The following is a 9,732-nucleotide window of genomic DNA, read 5'->3' on the forward strand; positions in this document are numbered from 1 at the left end:
GGTAAAAGAAAACTATTGACCAAACTTTACGACAAACTTGATGACTTTTCATTCAGAATTGTCAACTTTCCTTTCATTTGTGGCAATATCCCTTCAGCACCTGCGCATGGAGTGTTCGTATCACAACGCATACGTTATGCCAGAGATTGCCGAAACCACGCAGAATTTGTGTATCGCGCTAGAATTCTAACAAATAGGTTTTTTGAAACAGGCTTATGTTGCTACAAGATTGACGTCATCACTACAGCATGTTACGGTCTACATCATGAACTCTTGGATCATTACGGTGTATCCATCTGCGCTATGAAAACTGATTTGTTCAACGTGTCATAGTTTTCTTTTCCTCTTTCGTCTACCCAGGACTTGACTTTTGATGATGAACTCGGCGGGTATTTCACAAAAAACAGAGGTCGCTTACCCTTCCGGTGAACTCCCAGTTTAAGTGGAGTCCGAGCTGCTCATTTGCTTTTGTTACTTCGTATGTATGATTTAAGTTACTTTATGTTCTTGGTTGTGTATGTCTGTTTTCCATGTCTGGTCTTTGTGCCTGGATTTCATTCTTTTGATTACCTATTTAACCTTGGTTCCCTTGATTACACTTTCACACCACTGGGTATTTCTAAATACCGTAGTTAGACACGTTTTTGTATAGAATAGTACATTAACATAGTACATGTAATTTAGCTTTCAAATGAGCCCAAGTAATAGACTTTTTCAGGTCCAATCATATGAAAAAATTACCATCCCATCCAAAGGGAAAAAACATGAACCAAAAGGTTAATTTTAGCATATAAATGATGTAAAAATAAACATGGTTGGTACTTTTGTATTAATTAAAGATGTATACAATATGCTTGTTCATCTCAGGTGCTTATTCCTCAGTGTCAAATTATGACCTTTGTACAGAAAGAGGAATAATCATATTTTATTCTATGTCATAAGCAATGAGTATTCTTTCACAAAACTGTACTTTTAACAAGGTCCTTTTTTAAGCATATTAATGAAGCGTATTAGCCTTCTAATGAGCGAAAACAATGCATAACTATACGTACACCTTCTGAAAAATGTAACGTTTTCAATGCCACGCATACGAAACACGAAAGACGAACCCACGAAACACGATCCACACGAAACACATTGCACGAAACACGATAAACTAATGATCTTGTCCACCGGAAGTATTCTTCTCATTAATTAGTATATTTCTAAATATAACTTACAGAACGAAACTATTAATAATTTATGATATACAGTGTACGTGTTCGTCGTTTTTTGCTGATTGTTAACATCGTATGTGTAATTTTACATTAAAGTGAATTACGCTTTTATTCAATAAACACATTCGATATACAAAATGTTTAAATGTCTATAAATATTCTGATATACAATCACGTTATATATCGTACATTGTGAAAACATTGCCATTGGCCTGGAAGTATGAAAATGTTGAAAGTTCTTAAAATTGAAGAGAAATTCAAAAAAAAAAGAAAAAAATTAGTTGATAATGTGTTTTTTTACCATTCAATCATATTGCTTTAAATATGAAATAAATAGAACTATTTTTATGTGTAATATGTCCGTATTTCTTGAATTTGGATCATTGTGATAAAAGCACTCTTTTTTTAAATAATTTAGCTCTTTTAGCTAATACGATACCATCTTATAAGTCTAAAACAGAAAATATTGCATTGTTGATATGACAAATGTCCATTTTATTATACATATTGCATTGCAAAAACATTTTCACTGGTCCGGGAGTATGAAAATTTTTAAATTTCATAAACCTGTTTAAGGGCCATAACAAATTTTCAAAAAGATTTCATATGATGTTATTGTTATCTTATCACACACACACACACACACACACAATGTTCTAGAAACCATATAAGAACGAGGTTAACCCGGAAAAAGTGACAGTTGTACATGGACTGTCGTAGAGTAAACATTTTCCTATGTTCCATCTGTTCAAAGTCTTTGAGTAGGATGGATAGTTTGAACAGACATATGAAATTAGTTCACCGTAAGCATTCAGATACGACAAGGTACAGACCCTACCCACAGATAAAACAGAATCAAACCGACGTATCAGACTATGATACTTTGATGACCGGACTTCATCTGTATTCTTTGAGGAGAAAAAAACCAAGCTACTGTGATGAATGGACTACACCAAAACCCTTATACGAAATGGCTAAGCTATCGATCCAGGATGAAATTCAAGAGAGCTTGCCCAAGGACCCAACTGACGAAAACTTTTTTATACACCCAACAGATGATCCCCGTGCTTTCGACGTACCCAAAGGATACTTGGACGACCATTTCATGCCGTGGGTCCATCCCTTTACCAGTGTCATAGCAGGACCCACCGGAAGTGGTAAAACGATGTTTGTACGTCGATTCGTACAAAACGTGAAACACATGATGATGTCTTGACCCGATCGAATAACGTGGTGCTACGATGTGTACCAGATCATTTGTGGAACCATGGAGGATGTCGACTTTATACAAGGACTCCACGACCTTGACACCTTGGATCCCAGAGAGAAACACTTGCTTATTCTAGACGATATGATAAATTCGGTCGCCGAATCTATCTCGCATATCTTCACGAAATATTCTCACCATAAAAATATAAGTGTCATGTTGCTGGTTCAGAATCTGTTCAACAAAAACAAGTATCAGAGAACCATCAGTCTGAATGCTCATTACCTATCACAGGGCCTGACCATGGCCCAACAAATGTTCCCCAAAAAGACAAACTACTTTATGAAATCGTACGAGTATGCCACTGCCAAACCCCACCGATATCTACTGATCAACATGAAACAAGGCATTCCCGACAACTTGAGATTGAGAAGAACCATTTTCCCATTGGAAATTCAGGATGTGTTCTTGGATGAAAAAAAGTATATATAGAGATGAAAAAAGGATGTGTGGTCACTTCTTGACCGACTCCCAAAGGAGATGGACGCACCCGGAGCAATAAAGATTTACAAGATAGTCTCTTGTCGAGGGATTCATTTAGAATAGGTTACCAGTCGTGATGCCGTACACGTGCAATGCACGACAGAATGTGCACAATGCAAACCAAATAATGAACTAACAAAAGAAAAGGAGGCCCAAAAAAGACCTCTTGGTAGACCAACTGGAGGAAAGAAAAAAGCCAATAAAACAGATGTGACACCTATAAATGGAACGGTATAGAGATGAGTTCGGAACAAAGATCGAGTAGATGTATTACGTAAATCGTACAACGTCAGAATACAAGTGGAAACCAGAGTGAAATATCGTGCATCCTTGCATAAGATACAAAAGAACAACAAGACGCATTGGAAACATGTGGAGCCTGAGTGCGGGTCACTATAAGACGCCACAGATGTCCTTGCATAAGAAAGATTAAAATAAAGTGGGTGGAATAAAAGAAACAAAAGTTCAATCAGATCAAAGAACGGGGTACTAAAGGTCGGTGCAGATGTCTTGCGAGGAAAACAAATCGATCGGAAGAACCTTACAAAAGTTCAACAAAATGAATCATATTGATCTACTGTGTCAGAACCTGAGAGGATAGTTCATTAAAAATTAGAAGAGCTATATGGGAAATACAACGAACACCACCAGAAGTTATGTACACAAAAGGAGGTGAAGATTAAATAGAGTTGGAAAAACAGCTTTCACGTCAACGATACTTGGACTACTCATACTAAAGCGGAATCATAAGAAGATCGGATCGTGAAGTGTTATTTAAAGGGGAAGAAGAACACTTGATGGAACAGACCATTGAGCAGGACCCGGATTTGACGACACCCCGACGAATATATGAATATGAATTGTAAATATAATATAAAAAAAATGAAATAAAATCTTGTCGTGTAATAAAACTATACTAAAGAAAGACCTCCTTACAAGACAGAGTAGCTCAAAACCTATAACACCTATTAGCAACAGTATAACAAACATAGTTACTATCAGAGCCTCATAATACGGGTTAAAGTAACATACTACAGCAATAAAAAGTTCCTTATAAAAACATCTATCATACAATATTTACACAAACAATGGGCAAAGGAAACAAACCACGAATGAAATTATGGAGAGTATTCCGTACTTGAATGGTTTACTAATGGGTCAAATCTAGTACACGCGACATGTAAACATTGAAAGTGTGAAAAAAGGAATTTACCCGATAGAGCCTCATAACACGTTCAAAGGCAGTATGCGACATGCAAATATACTATAGCTGTAAAAAGTTCCTTACAAAAAATAACATCATACAAGTTTCAAACATAAAAAGGGGCGAAGGAAACAAACCACCAATATGGAGAGAAATTTAAAATTCGTCAATGGTTTACCCCTATAACGGGTCAAATCAAGTACACGCGACATGTAAACATTGAAAATATGAAAAAAAATTACCCGATAGAGCCCGATACTACGGATGAAATCGATGAAAAGATTGAGTGGGTCTGTAATAGGTGATGAAATGGTTGACAATAAAAATGAAAGGTAATACACCATTCAAAAGCTCTTAACGTTCCAAATGTAAATCATACAATTGTCAGGATAATCTTTAGACGTTAGTCAAAATAAAAAAAAACATTAATTATTCAAACTAAATACAAAAAAATATTAAAGCAAAAGTAATTAAAACAATGAAAAAAAAATATTTCCCTTTCGTAAACATTGCACAACACGTACTTACACCTGTATTGTATTCATCAAGCACAATAAAAACATTTAAAAATCAATACAAGGGCTATTGAAATCACCAGTAAAATGTTTCAGACATAAGTCGAATGCGTGAGACATCTATTCAAATTACACAATCCATTGAACACAAAGAAATTTAATTCAAAATAAATTTAAAATCTATTCAAAGGGCCCAAACAATTATTACACAAAGACAGTGAAATTACAATTAATTTACAAAATTAATTAAAAACAATGAACGATAATGAAAAAAAAAATATAGACAAAGAAAGATAAATCATGTCATAATACGTCCCCTTTTTACATACTTACCGGTTGATACTATGTAATGACACTAATTAAGACACTTAATGAGGAGGTGGTTTCCCCCTCCCAACCTCTAAGACCCCTCTCTTCCTACATCAAAAGGTGCCCATGTTCCCTTTATTGGTCCCCCATCTTAGTCCACTTCCGGTCACCAAAGGTCCACTGCCAGTCATACCCAAGGTCCACTTCCGATCCTCCACCCTCTACCGGTCACACTTAAGGGTCACTTCCGTTCATACTCAAGGTCCACTTCCCCCTCCGTCTACCGGTCACACCCAAAGTCCACCTCCGCCCCCCCTCTTCCCGTCACTTCCGGTCCACGACCACCGGATGTGACGTCATGCGCATGCGCATTTTGGTACACCTCCTTGCACCTACTGAAAAATCATAACCAAAATGTGCACATATACTACTATGAACAACTCGAACTCATACTGGCATGAGCGTTCTATGAGATTTGTTTTCAGAAATCCTTGATTATACAAAATATAATCTCCTTAAAACATGTATATAGAACTGCTATCGTGACTAAGCCACCTAACAAGAGAGAAAATTCATCAATTAATATCACCACAAATAATGTCAAATCAATTGTTAAAGAAGCGGTGAGTAGAATGGTGCCTGGCATACTGGACCTTGTCCAACAAACCTAATTATAAGGGTAACAACAAAATTGCCGAACACTTATCCGATTCATAATCAAGTCAAGTTCAAAATAAATTTGGCAAAATAGATATTACACAACCGGAGCAGCTGGTACCGCAATGGTCCTGACTTATATCAGAGGTATATGTAGAATAGCCATCAGTAGTGTCGTCACCCGAGGCATTATTTACATCCACATTTTTACAGAAGACAACTGATTACAACACAAGTGAATCCTACGTACCAATACCTGTATAGATTAAGCTTAACTAGGTTCAATAGTGTAGTACAACCCATCCAGTAACATAGGAATTGTTCATACCCTCATGAATGTGGTTTGAAGTTACGGCGACCGAACAATAAAAGTCAGCCCTTTAATAGTAGGTCAATCGGTTTGATTACAACCAAAACGCAGTCCAAATAAAGCTTTTCAACCTGTCAATAAATCAAAACAAAAAATGAGAACGTTGTCACCCAGGCAAATGGTAATATATTATGGCTAACAATGGTTGGATTGGTTTGACATTGTACAGGAAAAAAACTATCTGACTGAGGGTTTTACTTTTATGTTTAAAATACCATTAAGATATGTCGGTTATAAAGGCTCATTATGACTTATGTTTCACTGCTTTTTTTTTATTTGAATGATTTAACCATTTACTGGACAGCAAACTTTTCCCTTTAGTAACAACTCGTACAAGTCTGCTCAGTTGAACAAAATGTAGACATTTCGAAGCAAAAATTTGCCTTTAAAATTCTCGTTGGGACCATTTTCCTTAGATAAGTCTTTTGATGATGCAGTAACTTTATTCAAACGTTTTGGCAAAAGAGCATTATTATGTAAATCTTAAATAGAAATAGGGTATAAAAATATTTCTATATATCAAGAAGATATTACTCATTGGGTTTTGTTTTGAGAAACGAGATTTATTACGACAAAAAAAAAAACATTATCTATAGGGCTAAGTTTTGCTTGACAAGCTTGTAATCCGTTCGAGAAGATTTTTTTCCCTTTTTCATTGGGTTATCAATAATTCGTTACTAATTACTGGTTGTCTTTATTTACTTAATGACTTCTTCCTAGTAGGACCCCCGTCGCCAATTGTTTGCAGTTAGCAATAACACTCAGTTTTGGATTTCTTTGTTCACATTGGTGTACATATTAAGTCTGAGTAAACAGTTTTTTACAGAAATGTCCTGACTTTCCAAGGCATAAAATTGACAAAGGCTTGACCGTTTTTCTGATGATAAGCTTCAATATGAAAACGTCAGAAAAGGAAGACTTTAAAATAACTCCAACAATTAATTGGTTTGATGAAGTTTGTATGTAGTCTTGTTAGCCACTTTTTGTAGACGTTTCATTAATTTGGCGTTCGGTCTGACAAAACAACACCATAAAAATTAAGTAAAGAATCAAAACTAGATATTGAAGCTAGGTTGTTGTTTATTGAACATTCCAATGGAAAGTCCATATTTCTTGGTGATCTGTGGTCAAATCCAGATAGTCTACAATTTATTTTACACTGATGCAAATGGAATTGGTTTTGGTGGTGTGTTTGGAAACAAAATATGTTTTTTTTTCAGTGGTCTGATTCTTGAACAACAAATCATATTTCATTTAAGCGACTGTTGCCTTTATTAGAAGTTAAGGGCATAAAGATGTTAGGGTCCCTATTTACAAGAACTGTATATCCGTGTTGATGTCAGGAGCATCTGTTCTTTTTCTTTTTCTTTTTCTTCATATGTATAATATCTTATCAAACTTCTGGGTGGTGGTGTTTATCATAATTTCATGAGGAGTGGTATTCTGCTCCTCACCTGTGAATTTCAGCCAAGATATTATGGATGGTCTAGTTATGTACTTTCAGTATTTCACAATTCAGCTTATATCACAATTGCTTTTTCCAATTCAAACTTTGTGTTGTGTCTTTTATGAAAACCAGACAAAACAGAGCTTGTTCAACGTGACAAAGATACTATATTTGACATCTATAAGAACTATATCGAACTATATGTTATATTATTTTGTGTTGAGTCAATTCTACAATAACGACAAATACATCAACAACAACACAGTTAAGGTATTCGATCCATAATATACCACACGATTAAAAAATTACGACATTTACCGAGGTCGATGGTTTGTGCATATCTCGTTAGTTTCCATCATGTACAATGAAACTGCAAATAAGTCTGAAATAAATATTACTTGATTGAATTCACTCTATATTGTAGAAAAACTGTCAAATATTGACAACTTACGCAGAGTCCAGAGACTGTGACGAGAAATGGAATGTAGGTTTGGTAGAAATGTTCATTCATCAAAATATAATAAAAAATAATAACTTTTTCTTCAGTTACTAAAGTAGATGAATATCTCGGTACCATCGACTAAATACGGAACAAACTATCTGGAATTTCATTTTTTGGTATCAAGCAAGATGAGAAATTGCTCGTTATCATTCATTATAACGTTTATGTATTCTTGGTATTGTATGTTCTATATTCAATGTACAAAAGAGTTATCAGATACTTTTTATATACAAAAATATTTTATTAATATTAAATTATTTCATTTAAGGACAGAGGAGGAACATGGCATGAAAAGATATGAAAAGAAAAGTATCCTTCTTCTTCCGGTGCATCTTTATTTTATAAGATCAGTTTTTCTCATTTATTTTTCTCCTAATGTGTGTGTTATATATCTGTGTGTATGTGTGTGTGTGTGTTTACTTTTTGTAGTAGTTATCGGTGGATAAAATGCTATTTACATGCCGTTCGAATCCTGATCACCCTGATATTTCCACTCATTATCCTGCCAGGTTGGGGGTAGATTGGAGGGGTTAAACATAATAACCTAAATGTACAAAAAAACGTTACTGGATGTCGTTAAAGTGTAATTGAGCAACCAGTAGAAAAGAACATATCTTGTTTCTAAGGGTGTAATTTGCAAGGTCACTCAAAACTCATATTAAATATTTTGTGGATTGGTAAGTGGAGGCTCATACATGTGATTCAAAGATAAACTTTCTAGTTGCTTGTCTTTTTATTGTTGTGTAACATCTTTGTTGTCAAAATGACGTTTTTTGGCTTATCCCGAGTTATATATATCTTGCTATGAAAAGAAAATGGTTACATATACATTTTTACTCGGAATGTTTTTAATTTCATTTAAGGTTACATGTTCAGATGCATGCAAAAAAAAAAGAACAGTATTTAACATGTGTTTAATAAAAAGTATATTTTTCTATTATTACGACTTGTACTTTTTTATTGTTGTTGTTGTTCTGTTTAAGTTTCCTGTTTTGCGTTATGAAAAGATTTCCTATTGTATGCATTTGCCATCGCTAAGTATGTTCCACGTGTCGTCCGAACAATAAACACGTATTATTGACTCAATATTCACATACTAATTGGTAATAGTATACACAACGTAGTTATCTTTTGTGTAATTTTTTTTGTAAGGAAAAAATGTTGATCATAAACGGATTGAGATAACCGAGATAATTCCCTGAAATGTCACAATTATTTACTACTTGATAGACCGTTCCATCGAGCATTATCATCATTTGACTTTACAGTATAATTTAATTTTCTATAAATAATAAGAGACTGCCAATTTCGAAACCAGCAATCCCTACTGTATTGATGGCACAAGGTAAATGTTATCCCACGAAATGTTTTGTTCTAATGTAATGTTTGTATAATGTATATGTCCAATAGTACAATTTTTTTTAAATCGACAATGGATGGCTCAGAATTGTTTGCAGTTCCCTTGGAATGCAACCAAATTTTGCACAAAATGAAAGAGTTATCTCCCTTTATATGACTATTTAATATATTTCTCTCTAACCATTGCAGGTAATTAAAAAAAAACATTAAAATTTGAGAATGCATGTATTTGCGATATAAAATAATTGATTTTTAAAACAGAATTTGTCACGTGCTACTACTGACGGGTTTTTGCGTGAACGCCCTCTAATTCTAGTGAATTTCTAGAAATCATATTATCACAAGATAAACATATATTAATGTATTGACCATAAGAAATTTATGAATCCTCTAAAAAAACAA

The sequence above is a fragment of the Perna viridis genome, chromosome 10 (genome assembly GCF_037379345.1).
Source record: "Perna viridis isolate PV_CMFRI_1.1 ecotype Kerala chromosome 10, ASM3737934v1, whole genome shotgun sequence".
Lineage (NCBI taxonomy): Eukaryota > Metazoa > Mollusca > Bivalvia > Mytilida > Mytilidae > Perna > Perna viridis.